This window comes from Triturus cristatus, chromosome 4_1 (genome assembly GCF_964204655.1).
Source record: "Triturus cristatus chromosome 4_1, aTriCri1.1, whole genome shotgun sequence".
Taxonomy (NCBI): domain Eukaryota; kingdom Metazoa; phylum Chordata; class Amphibia; order Caudata; family Salamandridae; genus Triturus; species Triturus cristatus.
This window is the reverse complement of record NC_140585.1, coordinates 1,055,847,177-1,055,869,561: the sequence shown is the minus strand read 5'-3', so window position 1 is coordinate 1,055,869,561 and position 22,385 is coordinate 1,055,847,177.

The following is a 22,385-nucleotide window of genomic DNA, read 5'->3' as shown; positions in this document are numbered from 1 at the left end:
GTAGGGTTGCTGCGTAGGCTGCCAAAAATATTCTCAGGTATAGTACCACTCAAGGCGCGCAGGTGCGTAGCCATGGGCTCGTCAGCCCCACCGGCTCAAGGGAGCCTGAATATAAACAAAAATCCGATTGGCCGCAATCTGCTAGTCCTACCAGCGTGTTACCCCAAAGAATTGTGGTCCATGAAGTAGCGTCGGCGGGTACGCCTATGCCAAAAGTTTAAAATGAAAATGAGTGTCGCGTTAGCCATCCCTGGACACGTGTTTCGAGGTAGTTGCCTCTCGTCAGCAGGGAGTAGGTGTATGTGTAGGGTTGCTGCGTAGGCTGCCAAAAATATTCTCAGGTATAGTACCACTCAAGGCGCGCAGGTGCGTAGCCATGGGCTCGTCAGCCCCACCGGCTCAAGGGAGCCTGAATATAAACAAAAATCCGATTGGCCGCACTCTGCTAGTCCTACCAGCGTGTTACCCCAAAGAATTGTGGTCCATGAAGTAGCGTCGGCGGGTACGCCTATACCAAAAGTTTAAAATGAAAATGAGTGTCGCGTTAGCCATCCCTGGACACGTGTTTCGAGGTAGTTGCCTCTTGTCAGCAGGCAGTAGGTGTGTGTGTAGGGTTGCTGCGTAGGCTGCCAAAAATATTCTCAGGTATAGTACCACTCAAGGCGCGCCGGTGCGTAGCCATGGGCTTGTCAGCCCCACTGGCTCAAGGGAGCCTGAATATAAACAAAAATCCGATTGGCCGCACTCTGCTAGTCCTACCAGCGTGTTACCCCAAAGAATTGTGGTCCATGAAGTAGCGTCGGCGGGTACGTCTATGCCAAAAGTTTGAAATGAAAATGAGTGTCGCGTTCGCCATCCCTGGACACCTGTTTCGAGGTAGTTGCCTCTCGTCAGCAGGGAGTAGGTGTGTGTGTAGGGTTGCTGCGTAGGCTGCCAAAATATTCTCAGGTATAGTACCACTCAAGGCGCGCTGGTGCGTAGCCATGGGCTCGTCAGCCCCACCGGCTCAAGGGAGCATGAATATAAACAAAAATCTGATTGGCCGCACTCTGCTAGTCCTACTAGCGTGTTACCCCAAAGAATTGTGGTCCATGAAGTAGCGTCGGCGGGTACGCCTATGCCAAAAGTTTAAAATGAAAATGAGTGTCGCGTTAGCCATCCCTGGACACGTGTTTCGAGGTAGTTGCCTCTCGTCAGCAGGGAGTAGGTGTGTGTGTAGGGTTGCTACGTAGGCTGCCAAAAATATTCTCAGGTATAGTACCACTCAAGGCGCGCAGTTGCATAGCCATGGGCTCGTCAGCCCCACCGGCTCAATGGAGCCTGAATATAAACAAAAATCCGATTGGCCGCACTCTGCTAGTCCTACCAGCGTGTTACCCCAAAGAATTGTGGTCCATGAAGTAGCGTCGGCGGGTACGCCTATGCCAAAAGTTTAAAATGAAAATGAGTGTCGCGTTAGCCATCCCTGGACACGTGTTTCGAGGTAGTTGCCTCTCGTCAGCAGGGAGTAGATATATGTGTAGGGTTGCTGCGTAGGCTGCCAAAAATATTCTCAGGTATAGTACCACTCAAGGCGCGCAGGTGCGTAGCCATGGGCTCGTCAGCCCCACCGGCTCAAGGGAGCCTGAATATAGACAAAAATCCGATTGGCCGCACTCGGCTAGTCCTACCAGCGTGTTACCCCAAAGAATTGTGGTCCATGAAGTAGCGTCGGCGGGTACGCCTATGCGAAAAGTTTAAAATGAAAATGAGTGTTGCGTTAGCCATCCCTGGACACGTGTTTCGAGGTAGTTGCCTCTCATCAGCAGGGAGTAGGTGTGTGTGTTTAGGGTTGCTGCGTAGGCTGCCAAAAATATTCTCAGGTAGGGAGTAGGTGTGTGTGGCTAACGCGACACTTTTCATTTTAAACCTTTGGCATAGGCGTACCCGCCGACGCTACTTCATGGACCACAATTCTTTGGGGTAACACGCTGGTAGGACTAGCAGAGTGTGGCCAATCGGATTTTTGTTTACATTCAGGCTCCCTTGAGCCGGTGGGGCTGACAAGCCCATGGCTACGCACCTGCGCGCCTTGAGTGGTACTTTACCTGAGAATATTTTTTGGCAGCCTACGCAGCAACCCTACACACATACCTACTCCCTGCTGACGAGAGGCAACTACCTTGAAACACGTGTCCAGGGATGGCTAACGCAACACTTTTCATTTTAAACTTTTGGCATAGGCGTACCCGCCGACGCTACTTCATGGACCACAATTCTTTGGGGTAACACGCTGGTAGGACTAGCAGAGTGCGGCCAATCGGATTTTTGTTTATATTCAGGCTCCCTTGAGCCGGTGGGGCTGACGAGCCCATGGCTACGCACCTGCGCGCCTTGAGTGGTACTATACCTGAGAATATTTTTGGCAGCCTACGCAGCAACCCTACACATACACCTACTCCCTGCTGACGAGAGGCAACTACCTCGAAACACGTGTCCAGGGATGGCTAACGCGACACTCATTTTCATTTTAAACTTTTGGCATAGACGTACCCGCCGACGCTACTTCATGGACCACAATTCTTTGGGGTAACACGCTGGTAGGACTAGCAGAGTGCGGCCAATCGGATTTTTGGTTAGCTAATGCTTGTTAGAAGGGTAAGGTAGAGGGATGTGCTACTTTATCAACGAAAGTAACGATTCCATAGTAGGGCAGAGGTAAGCGCTGCTCTCGGGAAAGACGGAATTCTCGTGAGAAAGGTCTATTGCTATTCCTTGGTTAGCGAAGCGGACAATGGTGGTGTTTTTGTTACTAACAGAATTGTAAATTCGAAACAAAACTTACCGAGTGGATTTTGTGAAGGAGGGGTAGACAGGAGCAGGAGCTGCGGCAGCAGCTGTTGACATCAGAATGACCGCGCTGGGATTGGCCAGTCGGTCAGAAAAGTAGACCGCTCCGGATTGGTGCGTTAGTGTGTGCCGCGCTAGGAGTGGAGAAGCACAGGGTGACGTAGATGCTCCGTATTGGTGCGTTAGTTTGAGTCGCGCAGGGATTGGAGAGTTGCAAAAGTGACATAAACGCTCCCTATTGGTGCGTTAGTGTGAGTCGCGCTACGATTGGACAGAATAGCGGTACAGTTGTAAGGAGAGACTAGCGATACACGAAAGACAGGAAAATGTATTACGATCCAAAAAGTCCTGGTTCGGTAGAATTAAAAAGTGGTTTAAGAAGGACAAACCGATTGTAACTAGGGAAGGACAGTTACTTCCTCCACCGAAAACCCCTGCATCCTTTATGGTTGCGGAATATGGATATCACACCTATATTTGGTTAGACAATTGGGTCAAGTATACTGAAAAGGACGGAGTATTGGCTTTTCCAGAACATGGTTCATTTAATTTGGCAGTTTTGAGAAATTTTAAAGAGAAAATGATGAATTTAGAACCAAGGCCTAGACCGACACAATTTGAAGCATTGACAGAATGGGAAGATGAGATGCATGACCGAGAAAGACAGAGAAGTGGCGGAAGATATAGGTACATGTTTGGTAGGTCATACAGGCATTAGACTCATGATGATCGAATGAGAAGGTGGCGGAATGCGAGTATGACTGAGGGTTTGTTTCCTGTAAGAGCTGCAGGAGATAATGAAGGAAGAAAGTGCGTAGAAAAGAGACATTATGTGGAATTGAGAGGGAGTGAATGAATCAGAGGATGATGTTCTTGATGACATGTTCTATAAAAATCCACCCCCATATCGGCCAGAACCAGAATTATTAACCCCAAGTGCCACAATGAAAGAAACAGTACGAATCATAAAATCGGATCCAGAGTTCCAAGATTTGGAAAAAAAACTAAAGAGAGGTAGGAAAGAAGTCCGGAGGTAAAATAAACGATGAAATTTCAGCAGAACTAGCAAAGACGACCCTAGAATTAACAGAGAAAATAAGAGAATTGACCAAAAATTTGGAAGCTGTAACAGTCCCAGTAACGATAGGTCCAGTAATGCCTATTTTTGATAAACAAAAATATAGCGAACATTGTTTGACGGTCCCTTATAAAAGTAATAAACAGGTAGAACAACCAAAAATTAGTCAAAATGATAATCCATGGAGACAGACAATAAGTATGATTGAACCAAATGTTTCAAATAACCCGTTTGTAGGCCAGAACTGTGCAGAAAGGCGTATGACAACAGTGGAGTCAATGTTAGAAACACAAAAGGATTTTGGACAAGGCAATGTAGAGAAGCCAGTAGGACCATCTACGGAGGAATTGAGTGAATGGTTGAGAAGCTTGCAGAAGAAAGACAAAGAATCTCAGTCAATAGATGTGGCCAAACTACCAATGGTACTGGAAGAGTTAATAGTAGGAACTATCCCTACGGAAAAGTTAAAAACTTACCAAGATGAGGAGTTGTTATTTCTGTGTAAAAGCATAATGTGGAGAGCAAAAAGTCTCCATGAAAGATTAGAAGAAGTAGCAAATGAAATGGGTATAGATATTGAGAAGGTAAAAGCCCTACAGAAACCATATCGGGTACATTTCATTGAAAAAGACATTGAAAACATGAATACCACTGGACGAATGAGTCAGATTAAGGAAATAATTATTTTGTTGAGAAAATGGGGAGATGTGGACAAATGGAAAAGTAGATGGTATCGAAAACGAGATGATGTTTCGGATAAAACCTTTTCAGCTTTCCCGGTTAGAGAAAAAGAGAAGGTTGTGACAGAATGCCCTATGAGAGAAATTCCAGGAGGAGGATATGTACATGTTCCATGGACTAGGCAAGATATTTTGTCATTTACAAATGACTTCCCTCGACTACGTGAAAAACCCGTCGAGTGGTATAGACAGGTGGACAGATTTGTAAAATTGTCCAAAGTATTGTGGATTGATCTAAATAGCTTGTTTGACATAATAGTACCAGCAGATCTATGGACAGAGTGCAAAATTGTGATAGATTGGCCGACACAAGAATACCCAAGGGATTCAAAAACAGGGGCACCAGACCCCGAGGTAATGAAGAAATACGAACAGGTTATGGCATTTCTGAAAAACAAAGTACCTCCTAAAGAGACAGACTGGGTAAAAATTGACAGAACACATCAGGAAAGCAAAGAGTCAGTACACGCATATTATGAGAGGTTAATTTTGGCCTTTAAACAATTTAGTGGAGACGAAAATCTAAGTGAAAAGGATTTGTCATTTTGTAAACAGGTTTGTATATGGCCTTCGTCCAGAAATTAGTGAGATGATAAAACAGCATACCGTAGACTGGCAAAATAAGAAAATAGATGAAGTACTGAGACATGCTAAATATTTCAGTGATGAGATTGAAGCAAAACAGCGAAAATTGAAAGAAAAGGCTATGTGGGCACAAGCAAAGGTAACGGAGAGACAGGAAGCTCAATTAACAGAACAAACAGGGTCGAGACAAAAATGTAATCCTAGTAAAGGTAAATGAAATATCGAGGAAGCTAAGAAGAAATTTCCGTGTCATAATTGCGGTAGGATAGGGCATTGGAAATCCGAGTGTAAATTTCTCCCGAGTACTAACGAAAATGCATCATTGAATCCACAGGTGCAGAATGAGGTGAGTGGTCAACCGCAGCGACAGCAGCAGGTTGTAACACAACGGAATCAGGTGCCAAAACCACCTTTTCCACGGAGCAAAAATTCCCCGAAGTATAGTAAGGAAGCGGGATTCTACACCGAAGAACAGGTAAATAAACCGCCGCGCGCTAGCGCTGCTTCGCAGTATTGGCTGCAACGCAATGAAAGCGATTCAGAGGAGAATTATTGACGGTGCCGAAGGGAGGAAGAAGAGTGCGTACTTGGCGCAACTCTAGAAGTAGACCAGACAGGCCCATTTGTAGATGGAAAAGTTAATAATGAAAATATTACTTTCCTAGTTGATACTGGTGCTACTCGATCAACTGTTAGATCAGCTGATGTCAAGAATCTTCCTCTCTCGGATGAAACGATCCAAGTAGTTGGTGTATCCAACAGACGGATTAAAACTTACCTTACAGAACCAGTGAAAGTTAGCATAGGGAAATTTTCTGAAATGCACCGCTTTGTCGTGTGCGACACCAGTCCTGTGAACTTGTTAGGTAGAGATTTGTTGTGCAAGATGAACTGCACTATATTTTGTACCCCAGATGGAATAGCATTTGAAACACAAGATGATGATGTGCTGTATAAAATGACAATGGCAAACAGGGAGAAGGAGGTTACTGGAACCTATGCTGTATTTAACCCTTACGAATTACCTAAAGAATTAAAACAATCTGTTAAAGCAGAAGTTTGGGATTTCACCGGAGAAGACGTAGGATTAATGAGAAATGCAGATCCAGTAAAAATAACAGTAAAAGAAGGAGTAAGTTATCCAAATGTCCCTCTATATAAATTGACACCTGAAATAATTGAAGGAGTTACTCCTGTGATTGAAAAAATTATAAAACGAAGGTATTTTGAGAGAAATAATGAGTAGTCCATGTAATTCACCAATAATGGGGCTGAAAAAGCCTAGTGGGAAGTTCAGGATAGTACAAGATCTGCAAAAGATAAACAAAATTAGTGTGTCATGCTGTCCCATTGTACCAAATCCATCTGTGATTTTATATCAGATTCTCCATGACGCAGAATGGTATACAGTGATTGATCTATGCCATGCTTTCTTTTCCATCCCCTTGCACCATGACAGTCAGCAAATTTTTGCATTGGTGAGCGTATTTTGGCATGATGCAGAATCCCACAGGGGTATACAGAAAGCCCCTCAATATTCAATCAGCTATTGAAGAAGTCTTTGGAAAGTCTAGAAATGCCAGAAAATTCTGTACTAGTTCAATACATCGATGACCTACTTGTGGCATTGAAAACCCGTGAGGCTTGTGAGATAGACACGGTAGAAAGAAGTACAATATTTAGGACATAACATTGAAAATGGACTGAGAAGGATAACCATAGACAGAATCAGGATCATAAAGAGAATGAGTCCACCTATGACCCAAAAAGAAGTGAGAATGTTTCTGGGAATGGTTGTATATTGTCATCAATGGATTAGCAATTTTTCGTTGATCGCAAAACCTTCGGTACGACTGACAAGAAGTGATGTGAAAGATCCCATTGATTTGAACAAAGAGGAATTGGCAGCATTCAAAAGATTGAGAGATGGTTTGTGTGAAGCACCTGCATTAGGTATGCCTGACTATGAAAAGGAATTTGAATTGTATTGCAGTGAGAGAAATGGATGTGCACTCTCTGTTCTAGTACAGAAGCATGGAAAACTGAGGAGACCAAGTGCATATTTTTCATCAATGTTGGACCCAGTAGCTGTAGCCCTACCTGGGTGTTTGAAAGCAGTAGCTGCTACATGGCGGAGTTTGGAACAGAGTGAGGGTATTGTGATGGGATATCCTGTGAAAGTGTTTGTACCTCATGATGTGGCGATCCTTTTGACAAGGAGTCGTACTCAGTATATGACATATAGTCGGCTGACTAAGTATGCAAAGGTCATATTAGGTGCAACAAATGTAAGTCTGGTGAGATGTTTGAATGTGAATCCTTCAACATTGTTGCCTGATGCAGAGAATGTAGAAGTAAGAGATGAAGCAGATCATGACTGTCTGGATTTACTTGATTTTTGTACTAAACCACGACCTGACATAGAAGATGAACCCTTACCAGAAAGTGATTTTGTTATGTTTGTCGATGGATCTTGTTTGAGGACAGATGATGGAGTGTTGAGTGCAGCATATGCGGTATGTACAGTTGCAGCAGTAATGGAAGCATCCTATTTGAAAGGAGTAAAATTGGCCCAAGTAGCTGAACTTGTTGCCTTGACGAGAGCATGCACGATTGGGAAAGGTGTGAGAGTGACTGTGATAACTGATAGCCAGTATGGCTATAGGAGTTGTCCACGACTTCGGCCAGATATGGCTGCAGAGAGGATTCTTAACCTAAAGTGGAACTCCCATTAAGAATGCTGAAGTAGTTGGGAAGTTGCTTGAGGCGATACAGCTGCCTAGGCAATTGGCTGTTGTAAAATGTGCTGCCCATAGTCGCAGTGGTGATTATATCGCCACTGGAAATAAAGTTGCAAATGACATGGCGCAATACTGTGCACGAAATCAGAATTCAATCAATCGGGCTAAGGAAAAAGAGGTGATTTCTTGCTTTTCGATGTTTACTAACACTGTGGGAACATGGGAAGAAGTAAGACAATTGCAGGAAGAAGCAGGAGAGGAGGAAATAAAACAGTGGGTAAAAGCAGGATGTGCACCAAGAGAGAAAGATCATGTGTGGGTCTATCGAGATGGAAGACCAGTCATGCCTGATAGCATGATGTCTGCCACGGCACGGATGTATCATGGACAGGGACACATAGGGAGAGACGCTATGATCAGGTCCTTTAAGCAAACCTGGTATAATGCAAAGTTCAGACTTGTAGCAGAAAGTCTTTGTCAGAGATGCCTAATATGTCAGCAATACAATCCAGGAAGAAAGACAGTAGTGAGTCTAGGAACAATAGGTCGAGAAGAAGGGCATTTTACCAGAATGCAAGTGGATTTCATTGAAATACCTCCCTCTAACAGGTTGAGGTATGTTTTGGTTATTGTCTGTCTATTTTCTAGATGGGTGGAGGCATTTCCAACAAGAAGAAATGATGGGATGACAGTGGCAAAATTACTTTTGAGGGAATTTATCCCTAGATTTGGGTTCCCAGTGACATTTGAATCAGACCGAGGAGGACATTTTCATAAAGAGATCATAAAATTGATTTGTGAAGCATTGAATGTACGACAAAAACTACATCGTGCCTACCGACCAGAGGCTTCTGGTGTGGTGGAACAGATGAATGGTACTATCAAAAACAGAATAGGGAAAATGTGTTTAGCCACAGGTATGAAATGGCCTGATGTCTTGCCTCTAGTACTCATGACTATTAGATCAATTCCAGACAGAACTACAGGGTTGAGTCCACATGAAATCATCATGGGACGAGCCATGCGCCACGTGTTTATACCAGTCAACAAGCTGATGACTATAACTGATGACATGGTATTGGAATACTGTAAAAGCCTAGCTGACGTAGTTCATGCTGTGTTTCATCAGGTTGGAGTGGATGCCACCACCCTTGAAAAGAAGCCAGCCCATGATCTAAGCCCAGGGGACTGGCTAAGGATAAAAGTCCACAGAAGAAGAAACTGTTTGGTTCCCATGTGGGGAAAACCAAGACAAGTCATCTTGACCACAACAACAGCTGTGAAGTGTACTGGATTGAAGAACTGGATACATGCAAGTCATACTTTGAGAATTCCAAATCCAGTAGACAGCACAGAAAAGGAGTATTTTAATGAATCAGAATCCAGTACTGAGTCAGATGACGGAGATCCAAAAGACAAAGAAAACCCTGAAAGGGGGGAAACAGAACCGAGTTTAACTTTTGTCCCAGAAGTTATTCCCTGAGGAGAAGATAACAGATTTCTGATACCAGTTCAGACTCAGAGACAGAAAAAAGAGCACAATCTTGCAGGAAAGAATAAGGAAAGAACAAAGAAAAGGACAGTGGAGAGTCGATAAAAGAGATTCATGAGAAGGAAGTGCCAGATGAAAGATTGAGAGAAATTCCACCTGAAACAACAGCTTTAGATTAGGGGTGGGCGGAAATTGCGAAATTCACTTTCACAAATTATCGCGAAAATGTTACAAATCTCCGCAAACATGCGGAAATATCGCGTAGATACAGAAGTTTTTTTCCCGGCCGTTCGTGGTATTTTCTGCGTGGTCGCGGCTCGCCAACTTACCCATGCGGTTGCTCGCGGGCGCAGCCATCTTGTTTTCACTTGTCTTGCGGTGCATGTTCGCGAGAAGAAAGACGTGATCGCGCGACGAATGACGTTACTGCGGGCGCGAACTGTCGTGAGACAGCGCAAATGGCTACCAACAAGCCAACATCTCGTGGAGAACGCGACCGGATCGGGAAAACTTGTCGGCGAACGCGGGGATTCAGGTAAGGCGATCGTGCGCATGCAAGAATGTATTATTTTACAGCGCGAGCAAGCGAAAAATTTCCGGTAAAATGCAGATTGCGGAAATTTTGACATTTTCGCGCTCTCCGTGGAACGCGAAAATGTCAAATTATCGCAATTTACGCGAGCGGAACAGAATTTTAGTCCAGGCCTACTTTAGATGGACAGGTGACAGATACAGAGAGAGAGCGAAAGATTTTTGCGAAAGACCCCCGAGGAGGTGTAGGGAACTCTAACATCCAGTTAGAAGCAGGGACACGTAGTAAGCAGGAAGATTGTGTGTCGGAGATTCGAGGAGGGACAGAAGTAGGGAAAACAAAAGAAGTGGTGGAAAAAGAAACTGTTGAGAGTTAAAAGCAAGTTGAAACAGAGTCAGAGGAAAGCAAAGATGAGATACCTGAAGGTCGAGTTCTAAGAAAGAGAGCTTGGAGAACTGAAAAGAACGATAAAGGGAGTAAATTGAAAAGAGCTGCAATGGACGATGTTTGGCCGAATAAGATAAAAAGATTGAGATATCGGCTGACACGAGTAAATTCACCAAGCGCTGAACAGGTGAATGAAGTGACGAGTCAGGAGAAATCAAAAGAGGAAGAAACAATTGTAGTTAAAGAAAGCAGAAGAACAAGGAAACCTAACCAGAAGTATAAATCACCAGAATGGACGTATGTGGCCCTGCCTGAAGTAAAAGAAGAGGTGGATAGCCGAGGAAATCCAGAGGTGGTTGTACCGGAAGTGGTTGAGGAAGACGAAGAATTGGAAATCCTGAGAGTTATCTTGTCCGATATTGGAGAAGAAGCGGATGTTCAGCACATTCTGTATACCGAAAACAAAGGAAAAGTGAAAGATGATGAAATGCCAAACTGAATGAGACAAGAAAACTATTGATGGAAAGACAATAAAATACTGAAAAAGACAAAAACTGGTAGAACCAAGTAGGTGCTTAGAGCCTTGGGTTAGAAAAACTAGTTGTGAAGTAGAAGAGGCTAAGTCAAAAGACACGGTCCATTTTAGAAAAGATGTCAAACATAGATAGTAGCAAAGGTAGATGTACATTTTTGCGGAGATGGTGTAAAATGTGTTGTTGTTGTACAGGATTATTAATGCTTCTATGGAGTATACTTGCTCTACTGATCTCATTTAAAGTTACTATAGATACATTAGAAGGACATATTGAAAAAATAACTAATATAGGGAAGATTCAAAAGGTAGTTCCGACTAGAATAGATAAAAATTATTTACATAAAGACAGGTCTATAACAGATTTTTCTAATAATGTGTTTTCAAAATTGTTGTATGTATATGTTAAGACAATGGACGTAAGGGACTGCTACGTGTGTATGCAGTTACCTGCCTCTGTATCGGAGGGAGTGACTTATCATCACCTTCCAGTAACTTATGGAATAACATGTAGTGTAATAGCTAGTTTATTTTATCAAACAGGTAAATTAGAGTATTATTTTTCAGATGTAGATACTATATTTTCACAAGTACCGTCAATTAACATACTAAACAAGGTAAAACCTGCAAAGGTATTAGGTGAATTTTTCTTAGAGACTAAAGAACTACCATTAGAATACATATTTAGAAATAATTTGACTTGCAGTTTAAAGAAAGAAGAAAAGACATTTTTAGATATGGTTGAAGAAAGGAGATTGAAAATGCAAAGAAAGGCTTCAGAAGGAAAAGTGGAGAAGACAGTCTGGGATGTAGAGATGGAGAAACACTTGAAAGGGGAAACTAGTCCAACTATGGCTTTAGATTGGCCTCAGAAAGGGAAATTGTGTATTAGAAGGAATCAAACAGCATATGATAATTATTTTGTAGGGAATAGCGAGTGCCATGATACATACCGAATCATGGGTGGATGGGGATTTAAAGGTGGAAAAGATCCAGTTTTTCCTGGACTGTATTTTATTTGTGGGAACAGGGCATATTACCGTTTGTCAGACCATTGGTATGGCACATGTTATGTAGGCCTGGTTTTTGCAAAGATTTTTCATATGGATAGAGGAGAAGATGGTGTACATAGTTTAGGTAGTTATTTAGCACGTAGTAAGAGAGAATCTTGGACAGAAGTTGTGGGTGACATTTTCGGAGCATTGATACCCGCAGTGGGAATATCTCTGATTGCAAACAAAATTAGAAGACTTTCAACAGTAGTGGATCGCTTGTCAACAAGCATCGCTGGAGGTTTCTTATTGGTAAATACTGAAATGGTTGCCATGCGTGCTATGGTAATGCAAAATCGACTTGCCCTTGATATATTATTGGCAAAAGAGAGTGGAGTCTGTGGAATGCTGAAAGTTCAACATTGTTGTACTTACATTCCTGACAAAAGTAAAGATTTGAAAATTTATATTAAAAATATTACAGAATTGCATGACGAAATTGCACCACTGGAGGTTGAAGGTGTTTGGGAAAAGATTGGAAAGAAACTATCAGCTATTAAAGATTTCGTAATAAAACTAGGTAGTACATTTTTAGGTAAGATATTATTTCCATTAACATGTGTGATTTTCATAGTATTAATAATTAGATTAGGATGTAATTGTCGTAAAAAGGATACAAATCAGAAAAGGTCTTTCTCAAGGACCAAGACAATAGAAAGTTGTTGCCCAACCCAACACCTCGCTGTTTATGCTGTGCTGCCGAGGAGACACTAGCCACAGACGAGTTCCTGCTTGCCTTCTCTGGCTGGGCCACCCTCTCTTTCTTACATAAAACATGGTGTCGCTGTGCTGTTCATCAAATCCTAAAAGATGTTTGTGAGCCCAGCGTAAAACACAGGGGCGGAACACTTTGTAGATGCAGGCGTGTCACGGTAGTCACATTGCACCCACAGACTCAAGCGCATCTTCAGAGCGCTATAAGTAATGGTGATAACACTATCCAAACTCATCCTTCTCGGAGGACAAAAAGCCCTGAGGAATAGAACTGCCACTGGAAGGCTACACTTGATTGTAGCGCATAGAGATGGGTGGTTCTGGCGAACTTATTACCATACATTGTGTTAATTTAAACATCCACTCAGGTTCTGGAGAGATATCATCATCTGGCGGTTATCTCTGAGGTATAAATTGTGCTTAGTTTTAGATACACAGTTAGAGGTGGCTAGTGGGCCAGTCTGTCAAGGACTTTAGGGCAAGGAAAAAAATACCCCCACCCCACACCTCTCTGGCTGATGAATGGGTTATATAATACAGCAATAATCAAAGTTCAGTGGGTTTCTCAGGTCTATGAGCCCTGGTGCCACTGCACATGCTGCACTAATGAAAGCCACATCTAGCACAATACCACACTTCGAATCCCAGCTCCCCAAGTTCACTACACATTGTGGTCCTGTGAGATCCGGTTTCTCCATATTCACAATTGCCCTTATCTGACAACATCTAGAATGCTTAGAAGCCCGCTTAAAATGAGCAGACTATGGTATCAGTTTGTAGATTAAATGTGTTTTAAGGGCTGCAGGAGATTATGATTTTTTATTTAACTGGTTAAATATACATTAGATAGGGTTGCGGTCAGAACCGATCGCTGAGGCAGGAAGTAGGCAGACTTGAGGTGCTAGGATAAACTTTTTAACCCTATCTAAAATCGACTTGTGAAATCCCCTGTCATCCATCCGGGAATAGTCCGATTCTGATTGCATAATTTGCATGAAGGGAGGGTAGTATTGTGTTTGCTTGAATGAGTGGCACAGGGGAGAGTGGGATCCACTGCCACCCCAGGGCAATGCTGTAACCAAAAGTTTGTTTTAGCAGGAAGGAGGGGGGGGGGGGGTTCAGTCTTGAACAAGGTCTTGGGGTATAGATGTAAAACAAAATATGAAAAAATTACCAACCAGAAGAGTGGGTAAAAAATAACCAGGAGCCAATCAACTTTGCCAATGCAAAACCAACAGGAAAGAAATTCAAAATATTTTTCTGACACTTGGATCATTTCACTTGACCACTTTGGAACAGGGTTTGAGTAAGCCCGTTGGTTCTCCCCGTGCCTGTGAAACCAAGCACTCTGATTTCCCCAGGAGGCATTTAGAAGGAAAATCAGCAATTTTTGGATAGAGGATGTGGCATAACATGTAGAGCTGCTGACTTTGGAACTCGGAAACCGGATTTGAGTCTCCACATCGGTCTCCCCTTGCCTACCAAAAAACTAACCAAAGCGAAGAGAAAAAGCAGTGCAATGAACCAAAGAGAAATAGACAAACAAGCAATAATACATGAAACAGGTACAGTCACCAGGGGCAAGAACCACTTACGTCAAGGAGGGACCAATATGAACAATTCACCACAGTAAGGAAAGGAATTTTGAAAAGCACATACTGGAACAAATGGCAAGCAAGTGGTGTGCCCAAAGCCCGCAGAGGAGATACTGCATGTCTCGAAGAGACAGCACTTGCGTTGCCTATTATTCTAACAACACCATTCAACAGTTATAAGCTGTCCCTTGCATAATTCCTTGCGGGTGTCAGTATCTGATCAATGGGTAGCAAATGGAACTGCAGCAACAAATTATTGATGTATTGTATTACTACTCTCAATGAAAAAGGGGATGCTCATTATATGCCCTCTCTACAAAATAGTATGGGTTGTAAAGTGTATATACTGATTCGCAAAGTACACTTTGCATTTAGTGATTTAATTTTGCAGTCGCAAACCTTGTGATTTTGTGACGTGCAAGCTTTGCAACCATGAAATAGTTTTGTGTATCCATCCAAAGTTCTGAAAAATCAAATTATAATAATGATATAACCACATGCTGCTTTCTAAAATGACACAATAAATAATGCTAATGAAAATTATAATAACAATGCCATTACCTCCTCATAGGACCTCCTCATCCTAGTCCTTACGGTAGTGAGGCGATCTTACCTCCTGACAGGCATTTGAAATGTTAGTCCCTTTTTACTTTTTGTTATATAAACCCCTTTCACCCTCCACCATGCCTATTTTTTTTCCTGTCGCTAGACGGGCTGTCGGAACATGATGTGCATTGGATTCAAGATGTAAGTACATTATTTGGTTTTCTGTTGTATACTTCGTATTTGTTCTTACTTTTCTTTGAATGTGCTAGCCTTACCATAGGTTTGGACGGTTACTGTAGTATCCTGTCCATGTTAATGTTATGCCATTTTCACCACCTGCATGCGCATGTACTTGCCTAGGGCAGGGAGCATTATAAGCGGTCGTGGGCAGGCCGTTCGGGTGCTGAGGTGGTCCCAGCAGCACCTGGCTCCTGTGGCCATGTCTTTGGTGTGCGCCGCTACGGTGGAGGCAGTAAGGCTGTCTTTTGGCTTTCCAAGTCTTGTGGAATTGAGAGTTGGTTGCTAAGAGGCAGATGTAAATAGGAAGTAGTTCTTGGGCACTTCCTACTTGACTATTTCCAACATGGGGGATGAAGAGTCAGTGCCTGTATCTAGCAATTCTAGTTCCTAGAGGAAACATGCGCATTAGCTGCACGAAGACGACCTGTTGCAGATCTCCAGGGCAGGCTTACAGGACTTACTTAATTGTCAGTTAAGGCTGCATTGAATAAGCCTTCTGTGAAAAAACTCAAAGGAGAAGAGGACAAGGAATTAGACAATTCTCCTAAAGGCAAATATGTCAAGGGTAAAGCTTTTTGGAACATGTTATCTCATATTCAGGAGGTGATGGGACTTGAACCTAAACCTCTGGAGGATGATGGCTTCAATTCCCAGTATAGTGCCTCGGTGGTGGATGGTTTTCCCTTGCATGATGTCATTAGAGAAATTTTGGCAAAAGAATGGCACAATATTGAGATTCCGGGGATTACTCGCTTCTTGGGCAAAAATTGTTTGGGACCCCATTCTCCACAGTGTTAAGGAGAGGGAGAGACTCAACCAAACAGACTGGCGCTGTTAGGATTGTAATAAGGGGAACTCACTCACCTACTGTGGAGCTGCTACTCACCAGCAGAAGGAAGACCACAGAGTCACCGTGAGGCCTATATATATATATATATGTTTCTGTATGTGACTTATGCAGTGCAAACTGACCTGCAAAGCAACCTAGGGGCAGATTTATGTTTCCTGGTGCACCCCTGCAAATCAGCAGGGATGCGCCAGGAAAGATGCATCACGCAAGTTTACCCTTGCGCCACCACAGATGCGCCGCATTTACAATGCAGCGCATCGTGGCGCAAGGATAAACAGATGCGTGACGCATCTGATGGCGTAAGGGCGGCGCATTGCTGGAGTCGTGTCTCAAGCACGACGCAACTCCAGCAATGTTTAGGGGCTGCCCATACCTGACATGCTGCATCATGCCTTACGCCTGCTTCAAGCAGGTGCAAGGTTTTGACGCAGCAGCGTCGGAAAAGTGACCGAGTGAAATCTTGTAGATTTCACTGTGTCACTTTTCCGAGGCTTTTTCCGCTGGAACGCCCACCCTGCATACATTAAACCTGATGCAGGTTTAATGTGGCGCAGGGCTTTACACCGTGACGCATCTCCATAGATGCGTCACGATGTAAATAGGGCGCAACGTGGCGCAGGGTTTACGCCGCCGCTGCGTCACAAAAGTGATGCAACGGCGGCGTAAAAGTGGCGCAAGTCTAACATAAATCTGCCCCCATGCTTCTAAGCATCTGAATGCTGTAGAGAATGGGGAAAGGGAAGACGAAGGTGAGATACCGAATTAAGGCGGACTTTAATGGTAGGAGGGCAAGGATGCTGCGATGAGGCTTACATGAACAGATGGGCAGCAAGAGAAATGGTAGAGCTGAGGTTGGGAGAGGCATGGGGTAGTAAAGGTGTTAGTGTGCACTGATCAGGTAAGGCCCAGTATCCAGGTGGTTACTCTGTTAACTATCAAGTGAGCTGTTAAACAAATACAAAACAGAATGATAAATAATTCAGGATTTCAAGGGATGGGCTTGGGAATACACAGGTTGAAAGGATAACATGTCACCTCTTTCTTCTGTGCTTTCGCCTCCAGTGTACCCTATGTTGGCAATACCTAGTTTGCTTTCAACATAGGACTGTTTGTCACCTCATAACACTGGAAACAGTGCTGCTGTCACCAAACTGGTGCTCATCTTATAAACCGGAAAATAATGAGAAAATGAGCGCACTGACCAGAATTTATAGCCATGACTTTATGGTTATACACAAGCCCCTACAGTAGGAGAATAAATCTAGGGAGCTATCTTACTGGAAACTCATACTTTATGTGTTCATTAGCTATGAAAACAAGTTTACTGCTTTTATAGCACATTCTCATAAACTTTTCAAATCAAGCAAATGTTCTCATGGAAGCCAGCCTTCCAAGAATCACTGATTAATTCATATGGCCTGCAATCAGCGGTGTATTTCTCACAATACTCTCCTCTGCATCTCTAACCAGGGGCGGATGCTTTTTGCACAAACCCCTGGAGGCTGCATAGTTAGCACTGGCGACGGCCAACTTTTAGTAGTCACGTGTAATTTTGCAGAGAACTCTAAGTGCAAAAACATTTGCATCGACTGACGTGCAAAATGTCATTTCTAATTGGCGAGTTCGTGCAAATAATGTTTTTTCACAGAAAGGTTAGTGGAAAAGATTGGTGCTGTTCGTGTAACCCAACTGCCACCGTGACCTCCCCACTCCCCACATCTCTTCTTCTAGCAAACCTTGGTTCCAGTGAAACCAAATCTCTGTTCAGACCCAGCATTCCTGTTCAGTGACATGCTACAACGCTGGCAGTTTTTCAGAACGCCCAGCTTTCTTTTTCTTTTTTTTTTATCCGCATGCCTTTCCGAAGACAATCAGTCGGTTGGTAATCTTGAAAGTGAACATTTGAAACACATGATTTCTTCCGGCTGTTTCGGGTCTCTTGTATCTTAGCATCACATCAACATGGTGTACGTGGCGTGTTTTTCGAGCATTGCTTAAAACAAACACAGCCCGAGTCCTTTCACTTTAGGAATGAAGCAGCAGTTGCTAAAACAATGCACACCGTTTTGCCTTTTGTGCTTAGGAATGAAGAGCGGGATGTTCGGGCGGGATCCTGCTTGGCATCCTTTCCTTTTTACGTGCCTTTTGATCTTAGCCACAAAAACCCTGGTTGCTGTGAGAAGCTCATGTGTCACCAGGCTGCTGTCAGACCTGTATTAAAGGACAGCTGTTAAGCTCTGAGCACGTTACTGATGTCAGGTGTAACAAAGCCACAAATATGCTTTGGCCTTTCATTCCAGCCTCACCTCGAGCCAGTGGGTTTCAGCGAGGCCTTTGAACGGGAACTGCGCAAGTAGAGAGCCTCACCGTGGAATCTGCTGACTGGTTCCTCAAGGCTAGTTACACTTGCAAGGCAGACTTGCACGCAAAAATAGCCTTCCTCGCGAACCCGAAACCACTTGTCTAATTCAGAAAAGCTGGTTTCGTACTCGTAATTGGATATACTCACAGAAAGATTTTCGAGTAAGTCACGGGATGATTTTTGTGTGAGTAGGCCCAGGCCTGAAGTTCCCTGTGAGATGGTAACCACTCATATGCTGCTGGTCCAGCCCATCCTGAAACAACAGTCATTGGTTTGCACCTGTCAATGTCAGGAATAGATCCAGTTTCTGGATAGGGAGAGGAAGGGAACAGCCCCAAAGCCAGTGTGTGGGTAGGGAAAGGGCGTTTCCATCGGAAATATGATTTTCCCAGTGGAGATAATAAAAATACAAATTTTAGGGGCATATCAACAACAACCGGCGATAATTATCTCTAAGCGCACTTAGCGCTAGGATAATTATCGCCGGCTAGCGTGAATTTTTATCGCTGAGATAGCGTGCTATTAGCAACGCTTATCTCAATAGCGATAAAAATCCTCACGCTAACAGGCTAACGTGAGATTATCGTTGGAAACCCAGCGATAATCACACGTTACCTTGTTGATAGGGACAGGCAAACTTAGCCATGATATCCTCCTTCCATAGGATATCATGGCTAAGTCTGAAAATTAGCAGACGTAAAAAAGCAGCGTTAACCGCGGTTAGCGCTGCTTTTTTTGTCTCTAACAGGCTTAGCGACATTCTTGATAATAGGAGAAATCTCCTATTATTTTACTCTGGAACGCCCCCTTTGTAGAGATGCAAGGGGAAGCGTAGAGTAAAAGGGTGCTAACATGCAAATTTGCATGTTAGCACCCTGTTGTTGATAGGGCGCTAGTTTTATCTCTCCTTTTTTGGCTTTTAAAGCCAAAAAAGCAGAGATAAAGCCCTTGTTGATATGCCCCTACGTTAGTAAGTGCGATTGTTATTTGCTCCTATGTTTTTCCCCCAAAATATGATGTTATGTAGGTGCACATGCAAACATGGAATTCACAAAAATATTTGTCTTAACCCCTTCGGTGCTCATGACGGAATGGTTCCGTCATGACCCACGGTTGAGCTGTGCTCATGACGGAACCATTCCGTCATGACCACACCCGCGCAAGATTCCGCCAGCACAGCGGCGGAATCTGCGCAGCATCGAAGGGGTTAAAAACTCTGATTTGCAGAATTTTCCTCACATAACTTGAAAAACGTTTGTGTACTTGGGAATTCTGGAGACTGGTACATTTGCATCCGTGTCAGTCTGACAGTCTGACTGGTGAACCTCCTTAGATCACATCTCTGCTGATAGCCCTTCCTCCTTCATCCTCCTCTGTCTTGCCAGATGTGGATTGGAGGTGCGTTGAGGCGATGGAAAAGAAAGGTTTCTCGTCAGATAGTATGGCCCGATGTTGTAATGCTAAGTGCCTGTTGGTCTTTGATCTTTGGGATATGACACAGATAGTGGGTTCACTTTTTCCAGATCGTGTGAGTTTCCTCTTTAGTCAGGCAATAATTGATGGCCTTGAAGCTGCTCAATATCTCCTTAGGTCTGACCTTATCACTGTGAACTCTGTAACCAGATTCACTGGCTCCTCCTGGCTCCTCCTGGGTCTGAGGTCGGTTGTGTTCCTCTGAGGTCAGATTTACAAAAGGATTTGTAAATATGTGTCTGTATTTGTACATCTCTGTCCTATTACTGTGTCTTGCCATCACAATCTGTGTCTCTCTCAGTACATGTGTCATTGTTTAACTCTCCCTGGCCTGAAATATAATTATTTATGTGTCCCTGTCCCAGAACTGCAATAAACATGAAATCCAGCAACTCGAAAGATTGCCTGAGAAATATATTTCATGGATTAGTGGGGTTTTATGGGAAGCCGAAGGAGCTGATTGATATTGGCAGCTCGTGTGGAGGAATGCTGGAATTGGAGAGACAGGAGCACTGCATGAGCCAAGTACAGACAGATGGGTTCAGCAATAGGTGCCGATTTTTTTGTCTAGAGGAATGCTGACTTGAGCGCACTTCTCAATGGGCATTTAGATTAAATGTGTTTATTTGGTTCTTTTGGATTTGTAAATGTGAATGAAACTTGCTAATTGGAGTGGAGTCAAGGGTCCTGAAGAAGAGTCTCTTGCGAAGACTAGAAATGCATTGTGATGGTAAAAACTTGTTCATGCCATGGGTGTTAAACAGATAATTTGGAAAAACTTAAAAATCTATGCCGTAAGATTTTTGAATTCAGTTTGGTTTGTTTTATCATGAGGTTGGATCAAATCCTTTGGTTGTGTACAATGTTTGCCTGCTACATTTTTTCCCATTATTGTATGAATGAGAACCAGACCACCCAGATCTGACACCGACCAGGGGCTGTCACCCCATTCCTCATGTCCTCATGTTCTCATGTTAGGTTCGTCCTGGGGGGGCAAACTGTGCAACACACCTTGGGAGGAGGACTTCAGCTACCGTGTGATCCAATGGAAAATAATATTCCCTTATTACTGTGGAGAAGCCCATCTTAACCCCTTGTGTGCCCATGACGAGCTGGACTCGTCATGGGCCGCGGTTGCGCTGTGCCCATGACGAGTCCAGCTCGTCATGAACCCCGCCCGCTAATGCAACGGCCGGCACAGGGCGGGGAAAGGGCATGGCACACAAGGGGTTAAACATGAGCAAACTGACCATGGTTGACGCACCGTCCTTGTATTTATACTGGAAAAGCGTAAACAAACACATGCCTCTGCTACTCTAGTCACAGTATGATGTCTTGTGTGCCTACACTTATTGTACATTTAGTTTTTTAATGAATACCAGATCTGATCTTACTTGAGTTATACCGAAGAATGTTGAAATGTTTTTATACCTATACTGTAATAGGCTTTCCATACAGAAAACATTAAAAGTTATAATAAAATATATTATTGAAATGTGCCACAGATCTCAAATAGCTTTTTAGCAACACCTTTAAGGAGAAAATATTTTTGTGTGAAAGATTACCCTCTTTTCATGAAGTGTAATAACACATTTGAAGAAATCTATCAATTGCTGATTGATATGCTTCTTGGCAACAAAGTAAATAAGCCATGGGTCGTATTGCGAGCGAGGAACCTTTGCTCCTCTTATTGCACAGTTGAAGACACCTTGAAGTGGGGAAAAGTGAGCTCCTCTCTCCTCCGGGCACCACTTCCATTGCACCTGCATATCCAATAACAACTAAGCACTTGATCTTTCAGAATATAATCAATAAGTATGACTAATTAAAGCATTCAGCAAATAGTTTCCTGGTTAGAAATTGAGAGCCTTATTTACGAGGACCTAGCATACTTTTGTGCCGCATGAACAGCCCTTTTTTAACGCTCTGACAGTGGCGGCCGGCACGGGTAAGAGCGGTAGGGCACTCTGATGGCGCAATCTGCCACCGCATATTTACAAGGCAATGAAAAGCCACTTTATGTGGCTTTGCATGGCCTTCAAAATATGTGCCCCTTTCATGCAGAACAGTGCGTGAAAGGATCATTCTATGGGTGTTGCTGTGGGTGTTCCCACACAACACCCATGGAATCTGAAGCATTCCGAGATTTACAGGGAATTGTAAACCTGGGAATGCATCAGATTCCTACGCCTCCCCACGGGAGGCATAGGAGTGGCGCAATGAGGAGAAATAATTTTATTTCTCCTTATTTTTTCCTCTTTCTATGTGTGCTGCATTTTCCAGTGCATAGAAAGAGGAAAATGCCACCAATGATTGTTTTTGTGCAGGAAGTGTCCCTACCTGCACAAACACAATCATCCCCGCAATGCAGCCACCCTTGCAATATGGTGCTGTTTGTGCGCCGGTGCAGGGGAGCAGGACAGGAATGCGCAGTATCTTGTAGATACGGCACATTACTGCCCTTTCTTTTGATGCACAACAGCAGCGCAGCAGAAAGGCCTGCTGCACTGCTGTGTGTTAAAAGTTTATAAATGAGGCCCACAATGTTTTTGTTTACAACAAAGACTTGTTACAGAATGTTTTTACACCTCTTACTCTAATAAAATTAGGGGTGTGAAACGGTGAAATTAAAATGCT